Raw genomic sequence first — 15,971 nt, forward strand, 5'->3', positions numbered from 1 at the left:
AGTAAAAATTGACACACATGCTTGGAATGACATGGGGATTTATTAGAACCACCCAATATTGCTAGACGCGTGAAAGATCTCTTGCGCGCGTCGTTTGGTGATGATCGTGTGCTTAGCCTCCACTTTCGTCATGCTTGGCCTCCCAGGTCCCCAGACCTCAGTCCGTGCGATTATTGGCTTTGGGGTTACCTGAAGTCGCAAGTGTATCGTGATCGACCGACATCTCTAGGGATGCTGAAAGACAAAATCCGACACCAATGCCTCACCATAACTCCGGACATGCTTTACAGTGCTGTTCACAACATTATTCCTCGACTACAGCTATTGTTGAGGAATGATGGTGGACATATTGAGTATTTCCTGTAAAGAACATCATCTTTGCTTTGTCTTACTTTGTTATGCTAATCATTGCTATTCTGATCAGATGAAGCGCCATCTGTCGGCCTTTTTTTTTTTTTTGAACTTTTGTAATTTTTTGGTTCTAATAAAACCCCTTGTCATTCCAAGCATGTGTGTCAATTTTTACCTCTCTATCTACATTATTCCGTGATTTATTCAGTTTTCAAATTTATACTGACTCTTTGATCACCCGGTATATATGTGTATATATATGTTCCACATCTCCTTTTAAATCACTGGACCGATTTCAACCACACTTGATACGCATATCACGTATTGTCAGAAAAGAACTGCAGTGGAGCGGATGAACCACTTCCCTATCAAAAGGTTGTGAGTGAAAAAGCAGGGTATTCCACGACGCGCGAATACCCACACTTTATTCATCCATTATCTGAGAATGAGAGCACCTAGTGACTTACAAAAAACTTTACACGTCATTTCAAACCTTTACGAACATTTTTCCTCGCTTACAACCCTCACAAAATGTTCAAAGAAGAAAAGTGTATCGCTTACTGCATTTTCGCAGTTCATGCAGTAAAACTGTCACATGAAGCATGATGTGTTGATTTATTTACTTTATTCGCGACACATTTTGCAGACAGTATTCACATATACCACTGGATGCACCAGCAAAATTGTATCATTTTACGACATGTACTTCAGGAGACGCGACGTCATAAACATTGAGCTGCTTGAAAATAAAGCTGCAGGGCAAAATTTGCTAGAGATGTAGGTGAAATAAGTGTTTAAATACGTGTAAAATATATTAAATATGTTTGAAATATACCGGGTGATCAAAAAGTCAGTATAAATTTGAAAACTTAATAAACCACGGAATAATGTAGATAGAGAGGTAAAAATTGACACACATGCTTGGAATGACATGGGGTTTTATTAGAAAAAAAAACAAAGTTCACAAAATGTCCGACAAATGGCGCTGGACAGCAAAACGTCATTGACTGTGCATTACAATCGTGTATAAAAGGAGCTGTAATGAGAGAGAGAATCAGATGCGCCAGCAGTCGCAGCATGTTGACGTTACCTGAAAAGGCGCTTTTAGTGAAGCTGTATTATCAGAATGGGGAATGTGCTAGTTCAGCGTTACGAACCTATCGCCATAGGAAGGGGATTCGAACGGGTAATGGTCCGTTGACAAATACAGCTGTGGCGAGAATGATTTCGAAGTTAGAAACCACGGGTTGTTTAGACGATAGACCCCGTAGTGGCCGACCGAGCACAAGGCGTAATGCTGCTGAGATAGTTCAGGAAGAAATGGAGACTGTAGCGGGTTCGTCTATGCACGGGGAAGTCAGCGCTCCTGCAGTCGCACGTCGCACCGGCATTCCATACACTACTGTTTGGTTGGCACTTAGGCGTACCCTCCGATGCTATCCGTACAAAATCCATCGGCATCATGAACTGTTACCTGGCGATTTAGTGAAGCGGAGGGCATTTGCGGTGTTGGCGTTTCAAAAGATGGCGGAAGACGACGATTGGTTGAGTAACGTGTTGTGGACCGACGAAGCTCATTTCACGCTCCGAGGGTCTGTCAACGCCCACAACTGCAGAATTTGGGCTACCTAAAACCCTAGAACTGTCGTGGAATCTCCATTGCACGACGTGAAAGTCACGGTATGGGTTGGATTTACCACATCTACCGTTGTCGGGCCTTTTTTCTTCGAGGAAATGCGTGATTCTGGTTTTGTAACTGCTACCGTGACGGGTAAGAGGTACGCCGATATGTTACAGATTCGCATCATCCCCAGCCTGGCTGATAAACACCTGCTGAAACGTACGATGTTTATGCAGGATGGCGGGCAGAGAAAGGAGAGAGCTGAAGATGGACAGAGACTGGTTGGAGGAAGAGATGGGCAGAGGTGGAGGAGAAGGAGACAAATAGATGTGGGATGGGTGCAGGAAGAGATGTGCAGAGACGAGGGGAGAGGAGGAGATGGACAAAGAAAGGAAAGAGGAGGAGATGGACAAAGAAAGGAAAGAGGAGGAGATGGACAAAGAAAGGAAAGGGGTGGAGATGAACGAGAGGGGGCAGGAGGAGATGGCCAGAGAGAGGGGAGGAGAAAATGGACAAAGAGGGAGATAGAAGGATACGGAATTAGAGGAGGAAGGAGCAGGTGACCAGAGAAAGAGTTGAGGAGCAATGGCCAGAGAGAGAGAGAGAGAGTGGAGGAGCAGATGAACAGAGAGAGGGTGTGGAGGAGATGGACAGAGAGGGGGAAGGAGGAGATGGAGAAATAAAAGACTGGCATAAATACACACCTGGGCAACAATGGGTACTCAGTTAATACTGGAGAAAGCTGTAGACTTCATGCAGCATATTGCACACGATGTTTTCTATAGGAATTGAGCAACGCCAGACAACAGTAGCTAAATGCAGGAAGGTCTACTGAGAACCAACGACTGGTGCAGAGATTGGCAGTTGAACCTGACCATAAATAAATAACATATTTTGCATACATAGGCGAAGAGCTCCATTACTGGTCCGATTACACTGTTAGCGATAAATCACTGGAAGCAGAAACTACCGTAAAATGCCCAGCAGCAACCACCGAAGCGACCTGAAGTGGAATGGTTCCATAAAAGTAAGTTCAGGAAAAGCAGATAACAGGCTGAGATTCATTGGGAAAACCCTAAGGAAATGTGATTCATTCTCGAAAGAAGTGGTTTACCAAACACGTTTTCGATCGGTTCTTGAGTATTCCATAGCAGTCTGGAACCCTTACCAGGCTGAATTAATAGAAGAGCTTGGCTCCAACGAAGAGCCGCGCGTTTCGTTATGGGGTCGTTCAGTCGACGCCAGAGCGTTACGGAAATACTCAACAAACTCCAGTGGGAGACGCTACAAGAGAGCGATTGTGCATCAGGCCGACGTTTCCTGTTGAAATTCCGAGAGCGTACGTTTCAAGAAGGGTCGGGCAACATTATACTTCCTCCCACATACGTCTCGCGAAATGGCCGTGACGAGAAAATCGGAGAAATTAGAGCAACAGCTCAGTGGCAGAGTGCCACAGAAGAAGTCCTAAGGTCTCGGATTGGATCCCCAAACAGTCACAGGATTTTTATCTCATTTATCACTTCTTTCACCTCTGGAAATGTTTGATGATGTGAAAATGGTCTATCAGCACCGTACTTCGGAATCCTTGTTTAAGTGTAGGTCCTCCTGCAACTGGCTGGATAACTCAGTTCAGATGTCGGAGGAAGGCAATGGCATACCACCTCCAACAGGACATTGCTTAATGAAATACTGTGGTGGTCAAAACAATCTTCGGACTGGTGACAGCATTCCTTATGGAGGTTTTCAAACATTCATACTTCCCACGTGCCATTTGCGAATAGAACAAGGAAGGGGACAAATGATGGTACCAGAAGTGCCAACCCTTCTCCCCCCCCCCCACCCTCCTCCCTGCCACACACAGTAAGAAAGGTACATGTAGATGGAGGAATAGAAAATGAGAAATTTAAATCGGGTGCACTGATGTACCGTCCCCCAATCATCATACAGTGTTAATGTGTAGTACAGGTGTAGTTGTGGCTGGTTTAACGCTGTTCTAACAAGGGAACCTCCCCATCGCACCCCCCTCAGATTTAGTTATAAGTTGGCACAGCGGATAGGCCTTGAAAAACTGAACACAAATCAGTCAAGAAAACAGGAATAAGTTATGTGGAACGATGAAAAAAATAAGCAAAATATACAAACTGAGTAGTCCATGCGCAAGATAGGCAACATCAAGTATAGTTCCCATTGAAGAGGCACGTCCTTTCGTCTACTAATCGCACGGTTTTGCGGCGCGGTCGCAAAACACAGACACTACACTTATTACAGTGAACAGAGAGTTCAATGAACGAACGGACAAATCATAACTTTGCGAAAATAAAGGCAGCAAATTCTTCAGTCGAGGGAAGACTTGAACCAAGGACCTCTCTTTCCGCAGCTGCTCACGCTAACCACGGGACCACGATGCTCCTGACCTTATACCACACTTGATGTTGCCTTTCTTGCGCATGGACTACTCAGTTTGTATATTTTCTTATTTTTTTCATAGTTCCACACAACTTCTTCCTGTTTTCTTGATTGATCTGTGTTCAGTTTTTCAAGGCCCTTTCCACTGTGCCAACTTATAACTAAATCTGAGGGGGGTGCGATGGGGAGGTTCCCTTGTAAGGTACTTCTTCCACAGACATTAGTCCAGCAGAGCATACGAGGTGCATTCAAGTTCTAAGGCCTCCGATTTTTTTTCTCTGGACTGGAAAGAGATAGAAACATGCGCATTGTTTTAAAATGAGGCCGCGTTCATTGTCAATATGTCCCAGAGATGGCAGCACCGTACGGCAGATGGAATTTTACCGCCAGCGGCGAGAATGAGAACTGTTTTAAATACTTAAAATGGCGGCGTTTTCCTTACTTGAACAGCGTACAATCATTCGTTTTCTGAATTTGCGTGGTATGAAACCAATTGAAATTCATCGTCAGTTGAAGAAGACATGTGGTGATGGAGTTACGGATGTGTCAAAAGTGCGTTCGTGGGTGCGACAGTTTAATGAAGGCAGAACATCGTGTGACAACAAACCGAAACAACCTCGGGCTCACACAAGCCGGTCTGACGACATGATTGAGAAAGAGGAGAGAACTGTTTTGGGGGATCGTCGAATGACTGTTGAACAGATCACCTCCAGAGTTGGCATTTCTGTGGATTCTGTGCACACAATCCTGCATGATGACCTGAAAATCCGAAAAGTGTCATCCAGGTGGGTGCCACGAATGCTGACGGACAACCACATGGCTGCCTGTGTGGCATGTTGCCAAGCAATGTTGAAGCGCAACGACAGCATGAATGGGACTTTGTTTTGGATGCCATTTTTCAATCCAGAAACAAAGCGCCAGTCAGCTCAATGTAAGCACACAGATTCACCGCCACCAAAAAAATTTCGGGTAACCGCCAGTGCTGAAAAAATGATGGTGTCCATGTTCTGGGACAGCGAGGGCGTAATCCTTACCAATTGCGTTCCAAAGGGCACTACGGTAACAGGTGCATCCTACGAAAATGTTTTGAAGAACAAATTCCTTCCTGCACTGCAACAAAAACGTCCGGGAAGGGCTGCGCGTGTGCTGTTTCACCAAGACAACGCACCCGCACATCGAGCTAACGTTACGCAACAGTTTCTTCGTGATAACAACTTTGAAGTGATTCCTCATGCTCCCTACTCACCTGACCTGGCTCCTAGTGACTTTTGGCTTTTTCCAACAATGAAAGACACTCTCCGTGGCCGCACATTCACCAGTCGTGCTGCTATTGCCTCAGCGGTTTTCCAGTGGTCAAAACAGACTCCTAAAGAAGCCTTCGCCGCTGCCATGGAATCATGGCGTCAGCGCTGTGAAAAATGTGTACGTCTGCGGGGCGATTACGTCGAGAAGTAACGCCAGTTTCATCGATTTCGCGTGAGTAGTTAATTAGAAAAAAATCGGAGACCTTAAAACTTGAATGCACCTCGTATGTGGGACAAAGTGGAGACAGAAGGCTTCAAATACTCATTCACCCTAAAGAACACTTGCGAGATTTGAGAAACAGGCAAATTGTCGAAACAGTTAAATATCATATTGTGCAAACATAGGCGAAGAGCTCCATTACTGGTGCGATTACACTGTTGGCGACAAATGACTGGAAGCAGAAACTACCGTAAAATGCCCAGCAGTAACTATCGAAGCGACCTGAAGTGGAATGGTTCCATAAAAGTAAGTGCAGGAAAAGCAGATACCAGACTGAGATTCATTGGGAAAACCGAAAGGAAATATAATTCATCCTCGAAAGAAGTGGTTTACCAAACACTTTTTCGATCGAGAATGAGATTTTCACTCTGTAGTGGAGTGTGCGCTGATATGAAACTTCCTGGGAGATTAAAACTGTGTGCCCGACTGAGAGTCGAGCTCGGGACCTTTGCCTTTCGCGGGCAAGTGTTCTACCAGAGCTACCGAAGCACGACTCACGCCCGGTCCTCACAGCTTTACTTCTGCCAGTATCTCGTCTCCTACCTTCCAAACTTTACAGAAGCTCTCCTGCGAACCTTGCAGTATCCTTTCTTTCAGGAGTGCTAGTTCTGCAAGGTTCACAGGAGAGCTTCTGTAAAGTTTGGAAGGTAGGAGACGAGATACTGGCAGAAGTAAAACTGTGAGGACCGGGCGTGAGTCGTGCTTCGGTAGCTCTGGTATAGCACTTGCCCGCGAAAGGCAAAGGTCCCGAGTTCGACTCTCGGTCTGGCACACAGTTTTAATCTGCCAGGAAGTTTCTTTTTTGATCGGTTCTTGAGTATTCCATAGCAGTCTCAAACCCTTACCAGGTTGAATTTATAGAAGAGATTGGATCCAGTTTCTGTTACCGTACCTGTGTTTGTGGCAGTAGGTGCCAGGTCACTATTAGCGCCTTAAAGGAAAGGAGGAGGCGGCTGTTATAGCGTTTGGCGGGCTGCGAGCAGCGCGGATGTTTGCTGTTGCAGCGTCAATAGGCGGTGGCCGCTCCAGATGTGTGCTCGTTAATTGAGGTGCGTGACGTCACCGGCACTAGGCTGGGGGCTGTACATCCATCACGCAGTCTGCACGGTACGCTCTTAGGGCGTCAGTTACTGTGTGAAGCGACACCCCACGAGAGAAAAGTTCACATTATCAGACAGGAAGAACAGAGTACCTCGTATATGCTTGTTTAATTTGACAACCAGATGTACGGTATCAAAATGAAGATACCCGTTTTTATCCAGACTCCTTTGCAAAGATAGTGTTTAAAGCCGTAGTTCTTCTTGTTGAAGACTTTCAATGAAAATACTCGAGAATACCGTTAACCAAATTAAAATGCTCTGCCACCTTGCACGAAATAAATCGTAGCAATAAACTTTGAGGTTTGCCGATGACATTGTAATTCTGTCAGAGACAGCAAAGGACTTGGAAGAGCAGTTGAACGGAATGGACAGTGTCTTGAAAGGAGGATATAAGATGAACATCAACAAAAGCAAAACGAGGATAATGGAATGTAGTCGAATTAAGTCGGGTGATGCTGAGGGAATTACATTACGAAATGACACACTTAAAATAGTAAAGGAGTTTTGCTATTTGGGGAGCAAAATAACTGATGATGGTCGAAGTAGAGAGGATATAAAATGTAGACTATCAATGGCAAGGAAAGAGTTTCTGAAGAAGAGAAATTTGTTAACATCGAGTATAGATTTAAGTGTCAGGAAGTCGTTTCGGAAAGTATTTGTTTGGAGTGTAGCCATATATGGAAGTGAAACATGGACGATAAATAGTTTGGACAAGAAGAGAATAGAAGCTTTCGAAATGTGGTGCTACAGAAGAATGCTGAAGATTAGATGGGTAGATCACATAACTAATGAGGAGGTATTGAATAGAATTGGGGAGAAGAGGAGTTTGTGGTACAACTTGACAAGAAGAAGGGACCGGTTGATAGGACATGTTCTGAGGCATCAGGGGATCACAAATTTAGCATTGGAGGGTAGTGTGGAGGATAAAAATCGTAGACGGAGACCAAGAGATGAATACACTAAGCAGATTCAGAAGGATGTAGGTTGCAGTAGGTACTGGGAGATGAAGAAGCTTCCACAGGATAGAGTAGCATGGAGAGCTGCATCAAACCAGTCTCAGGACTGAAGACCACAACAACAACAACAATAGAGATGGGACCTCTCCACGCCCGCACCAACGTGGTGACCAGACCAAAAGTTCTACTGTCACCTCCGTCAACATGTTAGTTATCTAGTAAGTGGATCACAGGATGCTGGGCTGTGATGTTATCCGTGCGTCTGGGTAAGACTACGCATTAACACGGTCTGTCAGGTGATAGATAGTGAACGAAACGCGAATGAGGGTAGCAATTTGAAGAGCAGAGGGAAAAAAGTGCCAAGGCTCGTGCCGTGGGAAAAAACTTGTGCGACAGTGGGATGGGTAGGAAGAGCAGTAGTGGCTTACTAGCTGCGATAGTTCATGCAAGTTTGGATTTGCTAGTAAGGGTATCACGCATCATTACCGTGGTAAGCGATGGCGATTTATCCCAGTTGCTGCAGCCGCTGCATTCCTGGAACAATCAAGATCGTTATACAGGGTGTTACAAAAAGGTACGGCCAAACTTTCAGAAAACATTCCTCACACACAAAGAAAGAAAATATGTTATGTGGACATGTGTCCGGAGACGCTTACTTTCCATGTTAGAGCTCGCTTTATTACTTCTCTTCAAATCACATTAATCATGGAATGGAAACACACAGCAACAGAACGCACCAGCGTGACTTCAAACACTTTGTTACAGGAAATGTTCAAAATGTCCTCCGTTAGCGAGGATACATGCATCCACCCTTCGTCGCATGGAATCCCTGATGCGCTGATGCAGCCCTGGAGAATGGCGTATTGTATCACAGCCGTCCACAATACGAGCACGAAGAGTCTCTACATTTGGTACCGGGGTTGCGTAGACAAGAGCTTTCAAATGCCCCCATAAATGAAAGTCAAGAGGGTTGAGGTCAGGAGACCGTGGAGGCCATGGGATTGGTCCGCCTCTACCAATCCATCGGTCACCGAATCTGTTGTTGAGAAGCGTACGAACACTTCGACTGAAATGTGCAGGAGCTCCATCGTGCATGAACCACATGTTGTGTGGTACTTGTAAAGGCACATGTTCTAGCAGCACAGGTAGAGTATCCCGTATGAAATCATGATAACGTGCTCCATTGAGCGTAGGTGGACGAACATGGGGCCCGATCAAGACATCACCAACAACGCCTGTCCAGACGTTCACAGAAAATCTGTGTTGATGACGTGATTGCACAATTGGGTGCGGATTCTCGTCAATTGGGCCAACTGGCGGTGAATCGAGGAAGTACAGTACATACTGACGAAACTAAAATGAGCTCTAACATGGAAATTAAGCGTTTCCGGACGCATGTCCACATAACGTCTTTTCTTTATTTGTGTGTGAGGAATGTTTCCTGAACGTTTGGCCGTACCTTTTTGTAACACCCTGTATAGTAGTGGAAGACCGTCCATAGATCATCTCACTGTGTGGGGGTGTGTGGGGCTTGTCTGCATGCAGTGTACGATACGGCTTCCCTGCGTGGTGCCAGTTATTCGGCAGTGTGTTTCAGCTGGATATCCAGTAATGGCGTCAGATTAACAGGGGTTCACCTGTACCGTTGTGTTTGCGTGTGCTTGGCCATAGATGTTAGGTCCTTACAAGTATGTCTTTTGGTCTTTTATGTTTCCATCTATGGTTGTGGTCGTAGTTCCCCAGATTCAGAATAAACGGGTTCTGCGAGTGTCTGGAATTTCTATATAGTCTTGTGGTGAGTTTGTGAATTACCTCCGTGAGAGTCTCAAGTCGGTATTCCCGGTGAAGGTCCGCGATGCGTGTGTATCGTGGAGCATTGCTTATGATTTTGAGTACTTTGTTTTGTATGAGCTGCAGACTGCGCAGGCGTGTGGGCGCAGCGTATCCCCAGACAGGAGCTGCGTACGTCATCAGGGGTCGAATAAGTGTCATGTACATGGACCTCGACACTCTTCTGTTCAGTGTGCTACGCCAGTTGAGCATAGGGTAGAGCTGTTTGAGCCTCACGCTTGCTCGGTTGGTCATGTGTTGTATGTGGTCCCCCCAGAGTAATTTCCGTTCCAGCCGGACACCGAGGTATTTGACTTTTTCACGGAAACGTATTGGGCGTGCATGTAGAGTTATTGGTCTACAGTATCTGTGCTTGCGCAGTTGCTTCGGTCTTCTAGTGAACAGAACGGCTTCGCAATTGCCGACGTTTACTCTAACACGCCATTTCTCCAACCAAGGCTCAGCCACTCTGAGTGCAGTCTGTAAGCGTGACGTAATGTTTGATGGTTTCCAAACTTGCGCGAGGATGGCTGTGTCATCCGCGTAGATTGCCATCGTTGTGTTGTGTGTGGTTGGGAGATCGTCTATGTAGAGGTTAAACAGTAGGGGCCCTAGGATGCTTCCCTGGGGTACTCCCGCGTGTATACCGTGTCTTGTTGATTACATTGCCTGAAAAAAAAATCCAGAATGGTAGGAGGAAACGGAATGAAACTTCAGGTTTTAAAGGGTATGTGATGTTAGTCCAGTGATTTCAGTACCGAGTCAGATTTACAGAGAACTTAGCAGTATAAGCCCATTTATCAATATGTTGTTGCATCTCTGGGAATTTGCTCTGATACCGTTGGGAAGGGTATGACGAAGCCGTTGTATCCTCTCCCGAGGCAAGCAGGCCCACAACTGTTGCATGAGGTCCTTGATATCTCGGATACTGTTACTCTCACCGAGTAGACGTCGAAGATGGTACTACACGTGCTCTATCGGGGCCAGATCTTGGGATCTTGCTGGCCGTGGAAGTGCCTCAACATCACGGTGACAGTTCATAGACACATGTGCCATATGTGGATGAGCACTGTCCTGTTTAAAAAAAGGCACACTCAGAACGTCGCATGAAAGGTAACAAATGAGAACACAAGATGTTCGTGACATACTGTTGTGGCATCAGAGTTCCATCAATCATTACCAGCCGCGACATGAAGTAATAATCGATGGCTACCCACACATGAAGCCAGGAGTAACACAGCGGTGCCTCTCCGAAACATTGGAAGGATGGGACCCCACCCCAAGTCGCCGCCATACTCGCCTACGATAGTGCAGAAGCAAACCTCACCGCTGAACACAATGCGACGCTATTCATCAGCAGTCCGTGCTTCACGGTTACCTCTCCACTGCATTCGCAGCCGTTTGTGTTGTTGCGTTAACGGCATCCTACGCATAGGACGGTTGTTCCCTAGTTGGGCTGTTCGTAGTCTCGGACCAATGACGCGGGATGACACAGAATGTTGCATTATTTGTTCTCGTACGGAAGGCGCGGATGCGAAGGAGTTGCGATATGCTCGGTGTACAATACTACGATACTCCGTTGTGGTGGTTAGATGTGGTCGGTCGGAAACGACTATGCCTGTCCTCATGTTCCCACGCAGCCCAACATCGGGGCAGTGTCACATCAGAATGTCCCACAAATCTGGACCTGGAACGACTCGACCACCCGACCTAAATGAGACCGGCAATGAAGTTCCTTTCAAACACTGTCAGATGCTGATAACCCTGTCTCTGAAGAGTACACAGGATCTCCGTGTCCTTCACCATAATCACTCATCATCTGGCGCCATTTACGCACCTTATATACTCTACAGTCCTGGTAACAATACTAAATTCACTGCGGTGGCTACTCCATAAATGGTTCAAATGGCTCTGAGCACTATGGGACTTAACGTCTATGGTCATCAGTCCCCTAGAACTTAGAACTACGTAAGCCTAACTAACCTAAGGACACCACACAACACCCACTCATCACGAGGCAGAGAAAATCCCTGACCCCGCCGGGAATCGAACCCGGGAACCCGGGCGTAGGAAGCGATAACGCTACCGCACGACCACGAGCTGCGGACCGGCTACTCTACACTGCAACTTTAATCATTTACTTGTATGTATTTGTACGAAGTTACACTGACGTCTGACCATATCTTCTAGATGCCCCAGTTTTTTGACTGACAGTGAATTTAAAACCGAACAATGTAGTTTACCTACCACTGTGATAGCTGGTATGTTGATGAGCATTCTTCTCTATATCTTCAAATCCTTATCCTCAACCGAGCTAGGTGGCGCACTGGTTTGCACACTGGACTCGCATTCGGGATAACGACGTTTCACACTCGCGTCCGGCCATCCTGATTTAGGTTTTCCGTGATTTCCCTCAATCGCTTCAAGCAAATGCCGGGATGATTCCTTTGAAAGGGCACGGTCGATTTCCTTTCCCATCCTTCCCCAATCCGACGGGACCGATGACCTCGCTGTTTGGCCCCCTCCCCCAAATCAACCTACCAACCTTACCCTCATGTGTATTCGACAAATGACGAGAAAAGCAAGAAGATTAGAATTTAACGTCCATGGTGTGGTCTGAATCAGAGCTCAAACGCGGATTGTGGATCGATAGGGATGGAGTTGCGGGAATGCAGCCGGGAACCGATGTCTCGACAAGTGAACATTCCATCATTTTGAAGGCAAAAAAATAAAGGAGAGATCATAGCAATTTTAAACCATGGTGGACGGAGTTACGATGAATCCCTGTTCTGCACTATCCCGGATGACCATCGTCGGCGAATATGGCAGTGACCTGGGGCAGGTTCCATTCTTCCAGTGTTTAGAAGAGGCGCAGCGGTGTTACTTCTGCGTCATCATGTGGAGAGCCATCGGGTGTGACTTCAGGTCACGGCTAGTAGTGATGAGAGAACTCAGACGACACAACGATATATTACGGACATGTTGCGTCCTCAAGTGTTACCTGTCATGCGTCAGTATTGTGCATTTTTCAGCAGGATAACGCTCGTCCACACACGGATCGTGTCTCAGTTAAGTATATATGACGGTAGTATCTGTTCCTGAAAGAACAGTTACCGTGGATGACCATGGTGCCCGTGGTGGCTCAGATGGATAGAGCGTCTGCCATGTAAGCAGGAGATCCCGGGTTCGAGTCCCGGTCGGGGCACACATTTTCAACATGTCTTCAATGAAGTACATCAACGCCTGTTTGCAGCTAGGGTGTCCACTTAATTATTATTTCATCTCAGTTAAGTGTCTGCGTGCTGCTGAGGTACTCCCGCGGCCAATAAGATCTCCAGGTCTTATGTCCAATAAAACATTTGGGGGACCAACTCGGACGTTAACTCCGTCCCAACGACGATATCCAGGGTATCAAGGAGCAGTTAAGTTGCGGGCCAGCTTTCTGCAGCAGAGGACACAACGGCTTCATAACACTCCCCTCCCCCGCCCCCCCCCCCCCTCCCCGCCCCAACCGAATCAGTGCGTGATTCAGTGAAGTAACGTCGCATACCCTTTCAAACTGTGAAGTTTCCTCTCGTTTCCTCTTCCCCTTCTGGCTACTTTACTTTCTTTGTCAGGCCGTGTATTTTAAACTAGGTTGATTTAATGTTGTCAAGATAAATGTTTAAATTCTTGAATATCTTACACTTCAATGTGTGTAGAAGTATTACTGTTTGTTGTTGATCTCAGCAGCAAAATTACAAGTAACGAATGGTAACGACTTAGGGTATTTAAAATGTGCCACTTGAACTCTTTTCTGCCGGGTGTTTCAGGTAGGATGCAAGCGCTATGTACAGCGTTGTGCGGGCGCTAATAGCGGAGAGGCAGCATCCAACCACAGCATTGCCACCGATCAGTTTCCGAACTTCGGCAGGTGGCGTATCGCGATTATAGCCGAATTAGAAGAGCTAGGAGCGCCCTTGGAAAGAATTTAGAGATAACTGTTACGTCATTTAGCACTGCATACTGTCGTATCGGTAGCAGCTCTTCCGTCGTACGTGACACACGCTATATTATTGTGGAATGTTTTGCAGGTGTCAGGTGGAATAATTTTTTGTGGATTGGAACACCTTATGGTAAGTCTTAAGCTATAAAAATGCTTTCTGGAAATCCACGTTCAGCGAAACAATAAAGGCCTTTCTTTCTTTTGGCCACAAAAGCATCTTTATGGATCTATACGCCCTTGTCTAGTGGGTCTCCGCTTATTTATTTCTGGAAGAAACATATTGCACATTCAGTGTTAATTGGAATATTGTTTTTAGAAATAGGCAAGTATATCTGCGCCTTTTGTCGCTGCGCATAGCTCCACCAAGAGAAGTGTCCGCTTGGAAGGACGACGGTGCACTTTGTAACTACTCCAGGTGCTATATGCCAAGGGTGTATTTGTTCTTATGAAGAGAAGAAAGTAATACACACTATAAATAATATTCCATTTTCATTTGCACTGAGTATGTGTATAACTCACTTAGCCGCCCTCCCCCTTCCCCTACCGTCCTCTAAGAACAACGTGGCACAGTGCTGTCTGTGCACTGTTATGTAGGTCGAGCTGTATCTTAAAGGGTGTATTTAACTTTTAGCTCTTAGGATGGAACGAAAGTAATCAGTAACAAAAAAATGCACACGCAAAGGCCTATACCACTCAGTTCTAAACGTACTACAAAATTTTCAATAATAAATTTGTAGAGACCCGGGAAGATGGTACATACGTATTGAGGAGATTGAATGACCAAATGGTTGAAAATCTTTTTTTTCTCAGAAGGGGAATTTTCAAGAATCGAATCTACTACAGGGATCGAGGTAACATAATAATAAGACACTGGACGCATATTCGTGAGGACAAGATTAAAAGCCGGCCGAGGTGGCCTAGCGGTTCTAGGCGCTACAGTCTGGAACCGCGCGACCGCTACGGTCGCAGGTTCGAATCCTGCCTCGGGCATGGATGTGTGTGATGTCCTTAGGTTAGTTAGGTTTAAGTAGTTCTAAGTTCTAGGGGACTGATGACCTCAGAAGATAAGTCCCATAGTGCTTAGAGCCATTTTGAACAAGGTTAAAGTCCCGACCGACGTTCCTCGTTCATATTTTCTGAGGTTGTCTATACTACTACAGGGTAATGCCGGGATGGTTCTTTCAGAACAGCCCAGCGCAGATTCATTCCCTCATTCTTGTCCATTCCAAGCCAGTGCCTCGCCTGCACGATGGGACGTTAAAATGTAACCATCCTTCAAGTTTCTTTCGTAGATACGGATAAAAATAAGATTGGCTACCTTCACTAAAATGATAACACGACTACTGTTTTACCAAGTCCTGCATTAATCAGTTTCGCGGCTGATCTCTCACGTAGTCAGTAGGGAGCAACATTCGCTGTGGCATGTTTACGTTGAGAACGTCACCAAGTAGGCGCAAACAGCGATATCTGGCGGCGGCAGCAGACGCAAAAGGGCGGCTCTCGGTTCTGCCAAAGGGCAGCACTTCCGCTCAGATTACTCTCACAGAGGGCCATGTGGAAGGGCGCTGCTGCGGAGCCGAGGCGTTCCGTTATTGGTCAATAGTGGCGGACCGACACAAGTACTCGCGCCTCGCAAGCTTGTTCGGCACCGCACACGCCGACTGTGTAATCCAACTAAGTTTACATCTTACAGACCAAGAGTCCAACGCTCGTCATTAAGTAAAGAAAGTAATAATGGCCACGAACGGATAAACTTATTGGGTAAAGAGAGAATCTTTCACAATCTGTGTAGATTAAAATACAGATGAATGTTCAGTGCTGGAAACAACACACGAGATACACAGAAGCGCTAAAGAAACTGGTACAGGCACGCGTATTCAAATATAGAGACAGGTAAACAAGCAGAATACGGCGATGTGGTCGGCAACGCCTATATAAGACAACAAATGTCTGGTGCAGTTGTGCGATCGGTTACTCCTGCTGCAATGGCAGGTTATCGAGATGTAAGTTTGAACGTGGTGTTATAATCAGTGCACGAGTGATTGGACACAACATCTCCGAGGTAGCGATGAAGTGGGGATTTTCCTGTACTACCATTTCACTAGTGTACCATGAGTATCAGGAATCCGGTAGAACATCAAATCTCCGACATCGCTGCGGACGGTAAAGGGTTCTGCAAGAGGTGACTAGCGGTGACT

At 46.1% G+C, this 15,971-nt stretch overlaps 1 protein-coding gene and 1 non-coding gene across 3 annotated transcripts in view; both read left to right on the plus strand.

The window, feature by feature from the left end:
- Positions 1 to 15,971, plus strand: part of LOC126469957 (laminin subunit beta-1) — a 358,919-nt gene that overhangs the window by 39,134 nt on the left and 303,814 nt on the right. The gene's annotated exons all lie outside the window — the stretch shown is intronic.
- On the plus strand, positions 12,919 to 12,993 carry Trnat-ugu (transfer RNA threonine (anticodon UGU)). Its single transcript has one exon. It is a non-coding gene; the product is annotated as a tRNA-Thr (tRNA).

This window comes from Schistocerca serialis, chromosome 3, assembly GCF_023864345.2.
Source record: "Schistocerca serialis cubense isolate TAMUIC-IGC-003099 chromosome 3, iqSchSeri2.2, whole genome shotgun sequence".
Taxonomy (NCBI): domain Eukaryota; kingdom Metazoa; phylum Arthropoda; class Insecta; order Orthoptera; family Acrididae; genus Schistocerca; species Schistocerca serialis.